This window comes from Falco cherrug, chromosome 7 (assembly GCF_023634085.1).
Source record: "Falco cherrug isolate bFalChe1 chromosome 7, bFalChe1.pri, whole genome shotgun sequence".
Lineage (NCBI taxonomy): Eukaryota > Metazoa > Chordata > Aves > Falconiformes > Falconidae > Falco > Falco cherrug.
The window spans coordinates 8,044,956-8,059,463 of record NC_073703.1 but is presented as its reverse complement, the minus strand read 5'-3'; the positions used below and the strand labels follow the sequence as shown (position 1 = coordinate 8,059,463).

Sequence of the window (14,508 nt, the reverse complement as noted above, 5' to 3'; positions counted from 1 at the left end):
AAGTTGGCTAATCGGAAGGGAAAAGCAGGCTTTCTTGTAACTTGGACAGCATCTGACCCATCAGTTTTCTTTAATGGAAAACTGTTCCTTGAGGGGGTTGCACAGGCTCCAGTCACTAGTGTCATGATAAACACAAGGGTAACCATAAGCTCTATATCATGTTTGGGCATAAAAGTCCATGTCCTTTACTAGAGAAAAATAAATCATTATCCAAATTTCACGTGGTGAGACTGAGGCACCAAGAGGTGAAGTTTCCTAGCCAGCGTTGTTCACAAATTCATGGTCCAGCTGGGTCTGATTGTCAGCTCTCCTGACTTCTGCTCTTTTAGCAGAGGCTGTGTTTCCATGTCATCACTGCACACAGGTAGCCACAGTGGCAAAAGACCATGGACTCTACTTTCTCACCTCTTGAATATTCAGTATCAATGCTCAAATATGGCTTCAAATGCTCTAAATGCTCTGAACTTTTTATTTAAATGAAAGAGTGCTCTTCAAGGTGATGGAAGAATGAGACCCTTACACTTTCTTTGTCTGGAAAAAAAATTGTAATAATTTGAAGAAAATAGCCCTCCTCATTGATTAAAATGGAATAATTCAAACGCCGTTAATAGCTATCAGTTTGGTGATTGGAAGGCCCTATTTAGTGAGGCTGAAGGATTAAAGAGGAAACAATCTGAATGCCTCGAGACGAGCTCCCTCTCTCACAGCACACCCCCTCCAAAACCTCCTCCTCAACTCCATGGCTGCCTGGCTGACTTTAAACTGCCAACACCGACAAAAAGGGGATGTTGCATCTTTTATAAACAGCCTTTTGTTTGCCGCTCTGACACCTGCGAAAAGCAAAATTGTTATTTTCTTGCTGCTTGTTGCTAGTTTGATGCCCGCTCTGGGGCCCTACATCAGAGACACTGTTCAAAACAGGTTGCAGGGGTCCGTTTCCATGCTGTCTGCCGATGGTGCTGCCTGAAGGAAAACCATGGAAACGGAGTTTGACAGGCTCGTGGGGACCCACGGCTGCCAGAGCCGCTGCCTTTGAGTGCCTGATGAAGACATCACAGAGCAAACACAACATTAAAACACTGCCGGCTGCTTTGCATCACTTAGAATGCAAATCTCTTTGTTCTGCTCGGCCCTGGTGTTTGGTAGCCAAGGAATCTGTACCGTCATCTAACACGGATTTGATGACCTTTTTTTCCCTCTCTGTGCATCCCACCAAAAAAATAATAATCATTTGTTGCGGGAGGGAGGCTTGCGTGGGGATGTACATGTGAAATGCCCCTGGTTTTTTCAGTTCCTGGGATTTGTATGCACAAATTAAATGCCCATATTGCACAGCAGAGCAGGCTGGGTTGCTTTGTTGCTCCTTGTGCATTATTTGACTTGGATTCATTTACATGGCAACTCGCAGGGGTAAATTTTATATCATCTTTTTGTCACAGATTAAAAGGCAAAAGTAATCCCTTATTTGAGCAGCACATCCTTTCCAACGCTTCAAGCTGTACAGATGAAAACAGAGGGAAGAAAGCCCAGACCCTCCCACCCCCATAATTCCAGTTTTATAACTTTTTACGCTAAATTTGAGCTGTGTGGTTATTAATTACCCCCTCTTTTTGTAAGCAGCCTGTATTTTAGTTGCAGTTGCTGATGGCCTTGGTCAAGGTCAAAACTGAAACGACCCATGCCTTGGTGCTCAGATGCACCATTTTGGTAGCTCCTGACAAGCTGTGCTAAACGTGGGACAGCCAGGAAGGCTTTTGTGCTGATTGGGAAAACCCTGATGAATGTCTGCAGAAGGAAAGAGCTGATGGGGGTCAGCAGACAAACTGACTATCCTCCCAGAAGTGGTAATTTATCATTTCGTTCTTCCTACGCAGCCTAACTCGTGCATTACTCACACTGGGAGAGGGCTATCGTCGCTAAACTGGCAGCGACGCCCAACCGAGGGCTACAGCTTGCAATCAGGAAACGATTTAAGCACATGTTTAAAACAGCCTCTACCAAGATTCAGTAAACCTAAATCTCCATGTAAGTCTAAGACCATTCTCAAAGGCTTTCCTAAAAATATAGCTAGAGGCCTGATATAAGTAGCTTCTCAGGAAGCTGTGGGACGCTTGTGTGCAAGGGCCCCAGAAAGCAGCCTGTCACTGGTCCCTGGCTGGACTGGAGGACTTGGCAGTGGATAAGCCATCTTCATGGACATACCTCGGGGTTACACCAAAAGGAAGCTACTGCCTCCTGCCCAGATCTTTTCCTAATAAAGCCAGTGGATGTTGGGAATAATCCACAGAACGGCCACAGTTTTGCCACCCTCATTTTTTAGTGGGATCAGCTCTAAAACTGGGAACATAGGATAGACCTGAGACTAAAGACATTTTCAAGTCGTGGCCAAGTCCTTTTCCTTTCCTTACCACTGCCACAGTGGGTGTTGGTCTGTCATCTGCAGGTCCATCAAAATTAGGCATCTTCATACAAACATGGAGAACACCGGTCTGCTTAGACAAGGTTTTCTAGCGAGCAGCTCTTTTCTGCTTCCAGTATGGGTCCCAAGCTGCTTTGAGTCTCTTTTCCAGCTACAGCCTGGGAAAAGAGATGCTTTGCAGCGTGAGTTACCTGTGTCTGCAGAAACTATTATTTGTGGGTGAAATCAGTGTGCACTTACTGGAAAATACAGCTACAAATATCCATGCAAGTGTTGAGGCGATGTCAGACAGTATTTTGGCAGTTGCCAAGGAGATCCAGGTGCTCTTGTTTCTCTCTGCTTCCTAAGCCCCTTTCGATTATGCAAGTCTTTCCCCTTTCACACCTTTCCACCCTTTTTCTTTTCAGGCTGACTCCTGGAAAGACCTTTCATTTTATTACGGACTCACTGATTTGGCTTTCCTGGCTCAAATCCCCCTGCAAGACTTTGCAGAAATGACATTAAAAAAAATCACCATTATGAGGCCAAATTTTTTTTTCCTGCCCATTGATGTCCTCTGAGTTTGAATTGCAGTGTTTAGTTTTGACTGTTAGGCAAAGTTGGCAGTTTCCCGACTAGCATAAAGTCAGGTCAGAAAAGAAGAATGAAAACCAGAAAGGTGCCCCAGAATGTCTAAGCAGAAGACAATCAAATTTCTGTGTCAAAAAAGGGCAAAACTGAGGATGTGGGACTTGCATGAAAAATCTTGTAGACAGTTATTCTTTTCCTCTTCTCTCACAGTGGGACAAATTCCACTTTTATTTCAGTTCATCTGTAAAACATGAGGAGCCAGCTGAGTGTAGCGTTGGTTCGGAATGAGGGCAGCTGACAAGGGAAAGGTAAAAGGAACTTGTAACTGCTGCAGTTCTCTCCAAGAAATTATTTCAACTTGAAAAAAACCCTATGACTTCCAAAGGATAGAGGAAGGCACTAGGACATCACCTAACATTCCCTGACGTAGGAGACTCCAAGGTATAATTAATGCATTAGTCATCTAAATATAGGCCATCCCTTTCTGTTGTCTCAGGTTTTATAGAGGTACACGATCACATTGTCCTCTGGTGCTGGCTTATGAAGGACTGCAAACGAGGAGGCAGTTCTATGGTTAATGGTCAGAACTTGGGTGCAGGTGGAAAGGCAGCACATGAAAGAACAGCTTGGATAGAAGAAGAGTGGGACCTGCTTTAGCTCATACATAAGATATCTGGGGCATTTTGGGGGTGAATTCTAGCTGCCACTGTGTGTTACTTTGATCCAGGGATCATGATACTCAAAGAGTAAAGCTTGCATTTCATATACAAGGTACTTTCCAATTGTTCCTTACTTGTCAAAGACTTTGGAAATGAATCTTAAAGGCAAGCTGTAAAAGACTAGTTCATCAACAGTGTGTGACACTTCCCATGGAGTGCCCTGCTCCTCTCCAGCTGCACCTCCTTACACCTGGAACCCTAGCTCTGTTTCTCCATCTCCTTAACATGGAGAGGTATCATGGCACAAGGCATTTCCCAGGGAACTGTCCCCACTAATAGTGACACTGCATAAGTGGAGCCTGAGTCCCGTCAGTGGGGAAGACCCCTCCCATCCAGACAGCAGCACTGACCAGAGTTTGGGACTCCCAGTATGTTACAATTTGCAAGTGCACAGCTATTAGACAGAGAGGGATATTCAGAGACAAGCCTAATTAGTTGCATTTTCTTTTCTAACCTCAGTCAAAAACCAGTCAGACTATGCTTTAGATTTTGACATCCTATTAAATGCAGAACACAGGCCAATAGCTTTCATTTTCCCTTGTGATGCTACAGACTCTTGTTTTTATAGTTTGACAGAGAGACATAATTAGGCCTCAAAAAGGACAAGTCTAGACTATTAGTTCTCCACAGAGGCTCCCTGGAAAATCAGAACCCACAATTATCCCCCACTTTCCCACTGCGGCAAATTTGCGGGTATCTGTTCTCCTGCCTCAGATATCCTGTGCACAACCTTTAAGCCTGTGACTTTACAGTTTTTTCACTTGAAGGGCACAAGGGAACAGACAGGGAAGGACGATGCCAGTGTTGGACTTTCCAAAAGGACAAGAGCAAGTTAAGGACAATATATGGCAACACTAATAACGCTATAGGTGTGAGTACTTTTAGCAAAGAAACTTACTGCCATATTTCTGCCCCGTTCATTGCCACCCAACAGAATGGGGCTATGAAAAAAAAGAGTTAAAACTTTTTGTCTCCATCACATGTAAAATGAACCAGACAAATCAGCAGACTGAGCATGATTCCTTTCCTGGTAGCACAGCAGCCGTCAAGGCATTTAAGTGACACTTGTTCACTGGAGTCCTGTCCATTCACCTCTGCTTCTGAGTTACCTGGAGCTTTGGGTTTTGTTTCTCAACAATCAGGAAGCAGATTCGGTCTCTGGCTACTACAGTCTCTCCCTCACATGCAATTCCTTAGTCTTTCCTTGCCAAGTAGTACATACCAGCTCCCTCTCGCTCTTAGTTTCCAAGTGCTTGGATGGTTTCTGTACCTCTCCTGTTGAGCTGCAACCTTGGGCGCACCCGATTCAAATGAGCTCTAAGACTCCATACGAGCATGGAGCACTGGTCCTTTGTTTGGTTTTGAAATAGCATCATATTTAAGATGCATCTTCAGTTTATAACCCCCAGTAATCCTCATATCCTGGTGTGCCTAGCCAGCAGTCCCTAATTCTGTGTAAACTTTCCACGGTTATCTTTATTATATCACACGTTACTGTTTTCAAGCCATCTCCGTAATCTATCGGCACTGTATTGAATTTTAATCCTATCTTCCGAAGTGTTACTCAGCACATTGGCCAGGAATTTAACTCACAAGTAGCATCAGCTTCTGTTCCCCTCTTGCCACCTGCTTCCCATCACTAACCTTGGTGCACAGCCTGTTCCCGTGCCAGGGACATGCAGTGCAGAATACGCTGATGGTGCCTGTGGTTTTGTTGCAGCATTGTGAGATGTCAAACCTACTCAAGACTATTTTGCCCCATGGAAAACCCCGGACACTTGGTACTACAGAAATGAGCAGAAATTCTGGGCAGAGCTTATTTGCCTCTCAAAAAGTGCAAGAAAATGTTTTCCATTTCTAATAAGCAAGGTTTATTCCTCACTTTGGTCATGGGTTATCACATCCCTACTAGGATACAACAGAAACCAAAGCACTCCATCACCCAGGGGTCTGCAGTTGCTAGACATCTCTATCGCTGACACTGGCACCTTTTCTGGGCCGAAAGAGCATCAGTTCTGGAGAGCTGTGCAGACACCAACTACAGCACGGTGCCCTGAAAGGAGTCAATTAGCCCAGCTGGTTGTGCTCAGCCTCCCAGTGCTTGGTGGAAGTAAAATGCTTACACGATCCCTCTGCCTACAAGGCCTTGAAATCTTTAGGGGGCTCGGCTTTGCTGCCTGGTTTTCCATTGACAGGCTGATAGAGACATCGCAAATCTCTCCAAAGGCCAGTCACTAGGCTTCTTTCAACATCAAAGGGTGTCAATGTTCACTCTGCCTTGGAGCCTGGGGCAATATAAATCACACATGGATATGTGAACTGAGTGTTTGAGGTTAAATTCTCTCTGTATATACATACATTTCTCCTTGGGTAACTGATATTATTGTATTGTTTCCACATCCACATTAAATATTTTCTATAAATCTTAATATTCAAATGGAAAACAAAGCTTTATAGGTAAACTTAAAAAAAAAAAAAAAACAAACTATGAACTTGGGTGTTGTGAGTTAAATACATTGTCATTTTCTTGGAAGAAAAATTAGTAAACTGATGGGGGTTTTGTTGGGCTCCTTCAATGTCCATAGTTACATTCATGTTCTCTTGGACTGAACTGAGCTTCTGGTCACAGGGATGTGGACCACCTTCCCCGGACCATCTCTGGTGTGTTTCTTCCCAAAAGCTTATGACCCCCAGCCGGGCTCATGACTGCCCATGGAGCACCTGCTCCCCGCACTGCTCCTACCTCTGCACAGCACACAGTGTGAGCCAGGCTGCACAGATGCCATCTCCTGGCTCAGGTCATCAGCTGGAGAAGGCAAAATGCCTGGGTGGTGGCTGTTTGGAGAGTCTGATTCACCCTGACTGGCACAGTTGTGGCACCTCTGCAGGGGGTCTGTACCACCTCCAAACAGGAGACAGGACAGCTGGGGCTGTCAGTAAATTACATTGCACAAAGATAGCTCTCATGCCTGCCTAGCCTTCTGCAGACAGGGCCCTGGCAGGAGCTCCTATGTCAGTGCTACATCAGCACATTTGCATGACGCCTGCACCACTGCCAACTGGCCCTGCCTGCTCCGAGCAGCAGTTGCAAGCACCTGATGCTGCTGCGGAGAGAATTTGGTCCAGCATCTTGCAGAGTATTCAACAGATCATCCTGTGGGAGACAGTGCCAAGTCCCCAGGGGTTTTGCTGTTCCCGGGAAAGAAATGGCTATTAAATTCAGGCCATTGGCTACTCAACAGATTTGCTCAGCTCCAATCCTCCCTGCATCTCATCTGCACTCTCAGCAGCCGGTTACATCCCCGTGGTTCAGCAGAGCAGGGAGCAAAGCAGACGGCAGCTCGGCAGCCTCTGCATCCTCCTGCAGAGCACACAGCTTGCTCTCCCCACCGCGACTGCTGTTCCACAAACCAGAGAGGGACTTTTCCCTTGGGCAGCCACCCAGCCAGCCTCCTCCAAGGCTTTGCACCAAGGAGAAGCGGGAACTGGGAAACTACCTGGTCTTAAACAGTGTGGGTTTAATGAGATTTTTTTTTTTATGACCTCTGCAGTAAATTGCCTGTGCTCAGTATTGTGTTGGAATAAGTAACACCTAGCAGAAATTGTAGTGAGGCAGTAATTGCAGAGCAGCTAAGATCCCTGTGCTATCAGGCAGGAATTTTCATTTCATACATTAGTCACAATTTGCTGTCATAGTTGCATATAATCAGTACATCCCTTTGAATGCGAAGAAGGAAAAAGCACAGAAAGCTGCCAAGCACCGGGGAAATGCGTGGAGTTGCTGTGGGTTGTGTGGACCTGCCCATCACTCCTCCAGCCAGCCAGAGGCTGCATTGCTGCTTGAGTCACATACTCTTTAACACAATCTCACGCATTAAGACAGGAAAAATGTGTTTGCCTGACCATTTCTGGAAGGTTTTAGTGAGCATCAGTTGGATTATACACCAGATTTTCCATTACTGCCATTGCCCAAGCTGCAATGACAGCAGATTTCCAACTATGCTAACACAAGTATTTTCTTCTGGAAAGCTGATCCTTGGAAATATGGTCTCCTCAAAGGGATGGATGGGAGCATCTCTCCGCTTTGCTCAGTGATGGCTAAGCACAGGCACTTACAGCATTACAGGTACCTCAGTAACAGTCATTTTTGTTTCATGCTACACTGGATCCCTTCCTTCTCACACCAAAATCCTCCTGGCCCTCAGGACCATGTTTGTATTCTGATTGCTGTCAAATGCACCCAGCAGTTTTCCTACCTTCAGAGCTCTGAGATTTTGGATGCCATTTCCTGAGTTGGTTCTGAGTTTTCCTCCTGCTGCTTCTCATCATTGCAGCCGTCACAGCATGAGTGAGGATGTCACTGTGTGATCTTGGGAAGTCATCAGAGCACCCTGGCAGGAGAGACAGCCACGTCAGGGACAGACATGCAACCTGAAAAGGCCATCACTTCTGTTGTGTGTTGGTGAAACAGCCTGTGCTTTGGCAAGCAGGGGCAGGCTGGTGTCGTTAGACAGAACGCAAGCTAAAAAGTCAGAGCTGATGGTCAGAAAAAATCCTGCATCACCTTATTTAGTGCAGGAGATATTCATCACCTCAATCCTTTAAAGCCAGCAACTACAGCTAGAGAAGAACTATGCTCTGGCACACATGATCTTAATCCTTTTTTGGCACAATAGTGTTAAGAGTCAACGTTTCAGGCTGTAACTACTGGGGGAATTGTGCTTCACCAACAGCCAAAGTATTTACACCATTCTGGTCTGTACTCTTAGATGTTAGATGAGCCCATCACTCTGGTACCTCCACACCTCAGTCCTGTCTCTAGCTTTTCACACAGCAAAAGAGAATGGCTTTCCCTGAGATTTCAAATGTTCTTAAAATGACCATCATGGGATTTTTCATTCATTTGCATCCACTACTGTGAAATCATGAAGGGAAAATCTGTTTCAAATAGCGTTTGACTCTTTCTGGATATTTTTTACAGCACGCAGCCTGCTCGGCTGCGGTCAGGGAATGATTACCTCACAGAAGTTGTACCTTGTCCATTGACTCGCTGGGCCTATCTCACGTCTAGCTTAAAATCTGCATAATGAGAAGAAAGCCATTTTCCTTGCAATCCATTCTCCTGTTCAAAGCTTCTCATGTGCCAGGTTGTTGTTTTTTAATCACACAAAATGGTATATATTAATGAGCTCTGAAGTTACATAAAGATAGATCTAAAGCATAAAACCACTAATATGCCCTGTAGCATTCGGTGCTTTGAACACGGAATGGCATCTGTGTGAGAGTGTGATTGCACACAGCTATGGAAAGCAGTGCCAAAAAATGAGGAAATGCTGAACAAGTGGTGCGAGATTGGAAAAAAACTGGGAACAAAGATATTCAATTTGCATAAAAAGGCCTAGCTCGCTAGCAGCCCAAATTGTGCAACTTTATGTTTTTAAATATTATTTTCCGGTTCTGCTGGCCACATGTAGATTGTCTTTTTTCTGAGAGAAAATTTCCCTCTCCCTCTAGCCCCCTAACAGAAATAAAGGGCAAGCCAGTTCCCAGGTCAGATGTGGCTATTCCAAACAGGACAAGTTTCACAACCGTGGAAAAGTGCAAGGCCTTTTCTTGTCTTTGCGTTCATCCTGAGCAATTTCCTTCTCACTTCCAGATGGTGCCAATTAAGAGTAAGAACCCCTGCCCTAACAGTTGTTAACAAAACAAGCACAATCTGAGACTTCAATGAGTAAAACTAGAGTCACATAATATGCCCAAGAGAAGACAAAATTAAAAGAACGATTGCAGTTGGCAACACTTAGGTTACTGTGCCTTGAAATGGTAAAATGCTAGAGCTTTTTTAACAATTTTAAAAAATTGTAAAATGCTAGATTTTATTTTTAATACTAAGGGCTGCCTTCTACTGCTGAGCTCAGTGGGATTATTTTGAGGCTTAAAGATAAGCGCTTGGATAAAACATTCCAATCAGTGACTGAGGCAGTAAAGCTGAGGCATATGCAATTCATATTAGAAAGTATTTTTCTAATATATCATTGAGTTCATTTTATTAATCGGTAGTTGGTAATTAGTATAGCATCCATGCTTTCAAAAAAAAAAACAAACCCAAAAACTATCAGTCCTGGTTAGGAGAGCTCACCATCAAGATGTAACTAAAACCACCAGCTAGAAATAGAAGCTACGTGAACTCAGGCTATAAACCAGATTCACAGGGTTTATGTCATGGGTAGGCAATTAACTATTTTCACAGACTACTTGAGGATGTAATGGATGATCTGCCAGTTGAAAACCTCACATCGAGGATGAGCACCCAGCTAAAGAGCATCCTCTACCACAGCTGTGTGCAACTTTTCTCAATTCACTGATTTCTGAAAATATTCCTATGGATGTTTCTGCTCTTGGGTAGCAAACTTTAAGCTTGCCCTGTTTGTATTAGTTACCTTTTCCTGACTCTGCACAAATAAGTTGGGAACTCTGGGATTTGTGAACCACAGCCTGAAAAAGTGTCATTTTTCTCAACAAAGTTCTGAAGTTGATGGAAGACTTCCTGAAAAAATCCCTGTATCACAAAGGGAGTCCTTCTGACCATACAGTCTATAAATCCAAAGAGACTTGTTGGAAGTGCAGCTGAGAGGAGTTAAACCAAGCAAATGTTGGATAAACTTTTCCTTTAATAATTTATTTTTGTGTTGGGAAAAATACTGCAGTATTTTTATATTTGAAAATGCTTGATTTTTTTGGTACGACTGTATTCAAAGCCTGAACACACACCAGCTGGTAGGATTCTACATCAAAATCCATACCATGCCCATCATAGTATAAGCCTGTTAAAAATGAAGAAGAAATACAAATATTTCAGGCTATTTTTCCATGCTAGTTTACAATATTTGCTTCCTTTCTTCCATGAAACAGCAGTATGGAGCAAGCAGGTTTACCTTGTTTACATCACACAAGATGCATCCAGTCCAAGGATGAAACCTGCTGACCGAGAGGTGGCACTAACGAAACACACTGTACTGTAATAATTAAGCAAGGGGTGGGCATTTTCCTCCCCTGTCTTCAGATCTGATCTGCACAAATGTTGCTGCTCCGAGTACACAACAATAAACAAAACCCAGCTCAAGTTTCTCAGCACACTCTGTACTGTTTGGGCATATGCTGTATCGCACTTGGTCTTTATTAAAGAACCGGCAGTTCCGCTTGCAAGAGGAGCTGTAACCCTGGTGGGCAAACCTCTGAGGTTGCCTCTCCATAACCCAGGAGCACTGTCTTTCTCTTGAGACACCTGTATTCTTCTGTAATTGAGAAGCCTGTGAACGTCTAGGTTCAGACGTTCACTTGGGAATGGGACCACCAGGCACAAATGAGAAACAGTAGCAAGAATCACTTACAGCGTGAGCTGATAAAATCCTTCATTTTAATTTTGCATCCAAATGTAAGATGACGCCAGCAGTTTGTAACTCAGCATACACTATAACAGTATCGCCTCCCCTCTGTTGAAGAGATGGACGCGCATGGTGAGGGGCGCAAAGGCTCTGTGGGCAGCCACCTCGTCTGCCAGCTTCATGCAGTACATGCATAGATCATGTACATCTATAGGTACAACTTCACCTCAGGGCAGGGAGAGAGCCATAAGTGGGGTTGCCCTCCATGGTACCATGCCCTGTCACAGCAGTAGAAACATTGCAGTGGATCAGAAGAGGTGAGAACTAGCGAATGACATGAGAGACTACAGAAGTGATGTGGGGCAGACCAAAGGTCCAGCTAGCTCAGTGATTTCAGAGGTCCAACAGCAAGTAGGGGAAAAGAGCAGGTATCATAGGTGAGTATTTTGTGGCACACTCTCACAGAGGCTTCCTGAACAGGGATGCAAGCAGATCATCAAGTGTAACACCCACCGATTTCCAGCTGGAGTCTCCTCCTTAAACCTCCTGTTCTCCCCACCCTGAAACCACCAAGCTTATCATGTGGCTTGGGCAGCAAAGCAGACGTGCTCCCAGACTGTCCTTCAGAGAACAAGCCTCTGCCATGGCATTAGAAGATCCAGGGTAAAACCTTAAAACGCAAAACTCCCTTTGAGGGACATGTAGCTCCTCATAAGTCCTCATTGCCAAGGAGTTTTCTGAGAAATTCATAAAGGCCATGCCAGTTCTGACAGTCAACTTCTGCTTCCCAAACTGAAAGAAGATAAAACCGGGTATTTCTCAGTATCCCTTACAGTTTGTGCAGCCTTCCAGGTCCTTCATTGCTAGTGTATTTGCTTTGTCATTTATCACCAAGGTGAGACAAGACACACGAGAGATTCAGCAGGTCACAAAGGAGCAAACAGAAAGGAGAAGCTGTTGCCATTCATGCTGAGAGCCTTAAGATGGGGGGGGTGGGTGCGGGGGGTGGGTGCTGTGGGAGTTTGTGTGCATCTGGACAGAGGGACCGAGAGACCCTTTGGTGATCTGTTGTCACAAAGGTCCGCATTACTGCTGAGATGTCAGGCGAGTGGTCATGCCACAGATGTGCTAAAGCCACTGTAAGTTTCTCCACAGTTGCTGCTAACCAGCACCAGTGCAGAGCCAGCTGCTGTGGATGGCTGAACACAGGGATGGGTTTCCTACAGAAAGTCCAGGAAGGCAGGTAGGAAAGATCCTTTGGTTTAGGAGGAAACCCTGGTGTTTTGTCCAGATGCAAGGAGTCAATTTAGAAAGCAGATTAATACTGTACACAGGGGTTCTGAGCCAGCAAGCTGAGCTGTGCTTCGTACTGCAATCAAAAAAATTAGTAGCAGCAAAAGGTTACATCATCGAAGTCTTAATCCAGAGATACACATAGTAAAAAATGTGGCACATGGTTAAATGCTTTGCTAGGTCAGAGACCTAATTTGCTCCCTGTCAGTAGGGCTGCTCTCTATCATGGATGTTGTTGGGGCTAATTAGACTCTGCTCCTGGCCACTGCAAGAGCAAAACGCAAGGCATGAATCCTCTGGCACTTCTAAGTGCTGTCAGTGCTTTGCAGATAACAATAAATAATAACAACCTTTGTGTTTGAGGTCTGTGCTCGGGGTGGTTTCAGGGGTGATCAGATGTGGCAGGGAGCTTTCCAAGCCAACCAGGACAGCCCTAGCCCAGTGCAAAAGATGCCCCAGATACAAATATGGATGTAGAGTTATTTTGGGACACTTTTTTACCTCCCCTCCACCTCCGTTTTCTAAGTATTCGTGTGGATCGTGTCTCCCCAGTTTTGCACTTTAGATGCTAAACTGTCTCTTTGTTGGGTCTGATTTTAGGCTTGCAAAGTACGTTTGCTATTGCATCACTAATTTGCATGCACAATTAACTTGCACGCACCTGTATCATGGGTGATGGTCATTAAGGTGCTCTCCTGTTCCTGGATACACCTACTCATTGCAGCTGGCTTGCCAACTTGCAAAGAAGAGACCACCTTGCACCAGTCCACATGTGCAGTGCCTGTTTCCGCTTCCCTCGTGAGCATGCAGAAGCACCACTGCCACACAGACAACATCAATAACGTCAAAATGTTCGCTGCACACGCAAATTTGACACATCATTAAGCATATATTTCGTGCATGAAATTCTACAATTGCTTTCCCAACAACAAGCTCCTTCAGCACGGCCACCACTTTATTCTCAGAGATCCAGGTTAATTTCTGAACCCAGCTGAAACATCTTCTATTCGATCACATAATAAGGAAGCTTCATTTGCCTAAGTTACTACAATCACGTACTAAAGACCAACAACATCTGGTTATTAACAAGTGAAGTTTGTTTGCTTGTCTGCCTTCCCTCCAGCCTTTTGAAGCTGTTTGCAGCCCGGCAGTGCTACGTCCCCCGGCCGAGGGGCCGGCAGGCATGGTGAGAACACTAGATGGCACTTTGCGGCAAGGAAGGTTAAGAGCTTATGCAACTAAACGAAGACCTCATTTATTGCCCTCATTTACAGGGCGAGACTTTTTGCTCACCGTGTCTTTGCTACCTCGTTGGTCCTAATTCAGTGTTTCGTCCACGGAGAAAAATCTGATCGGTTCCCAGACAAATTCTCGCCCTTACTAAAGGATAAATCTTTGGCGACGTGATTATTTCATGATGAGCTCTAGCCTATATTAATATATCAAACTACTTTGTGTTTTGCTTCAAGTTGGAGCATATGCAAGGAGCATCTGTATGATAATGGCTAGGCCAGATACTCCAAAAGCTGTAAATCTTCCAATTAAAAGATAAAAATGGACCCAGAAATGACCTTGTTGCCATTTACCAAACTGCAGCATCAGATAATGAGGGTGCTGCTTCAGGTTTATAGATTCCCCCTGCCTCTTATACCAGGCTGTGTCTGTTACTTCTCAGATTATTTCAAAGGGCCAGATGTTGTCCTCAGTTTGTGCCTGAAACTTGCTGGCCCAAGGGGAGCTGAGCAATGCCGCGTTACTCACAGCCACACAGCGACAGAGCAGAGAGAAAATGGTCCAGCCTGGCGCAACGGACTCCTTGAAACAGTGACAGGGAGACATGCAGGTGCTTCAGACTCTCCTCTGGGTTGACTGAGGACAAGGAGCTGCCTTTTTCCCTGCTGACACCTGGAGCTGGTACGAGGGCCAGCATTCATGTGAATATGGCTCCTATTATTTATCCCTGAGGCTACATTGGAATAGTAACCCACAGCCAGCCTCAGCCTGCCTTGCAGAGCAGGTATGTGAACATGGGTCTGGAGCATCCTTCTCCTCTCCTGGAAGCTGAGGTTTCACCCCACCCCCTCCCCAGTCTGGCCTCCAGGCAGCACCCAGCCCAGCCAGT

At 45.1% G+C, this 14,508-nt stretch overlaps 1 long non-coding RNA gene across 1 annotated transcript in view; it reads right to left on the bottom strand.

The window, feature by feature from the left end:
- LOC114015215 (uncharacterized) overlaps positions 1–14,508 on the bottom strand; it is a 47,540-nt gene that overhangs the window by 12,928 nt on the left and 20,104 nt on the right. Inside the window, exon 2 of the long non-coding RNA XR_003559014.2 lies at positions 7,965–8,099. This is a non-coding gene — a long non-coding RNA (uncharacterized LOC114015215). The remainder of the gene's footprint in view (positions 1–7,964; positions 8,100–14,508) is intronic.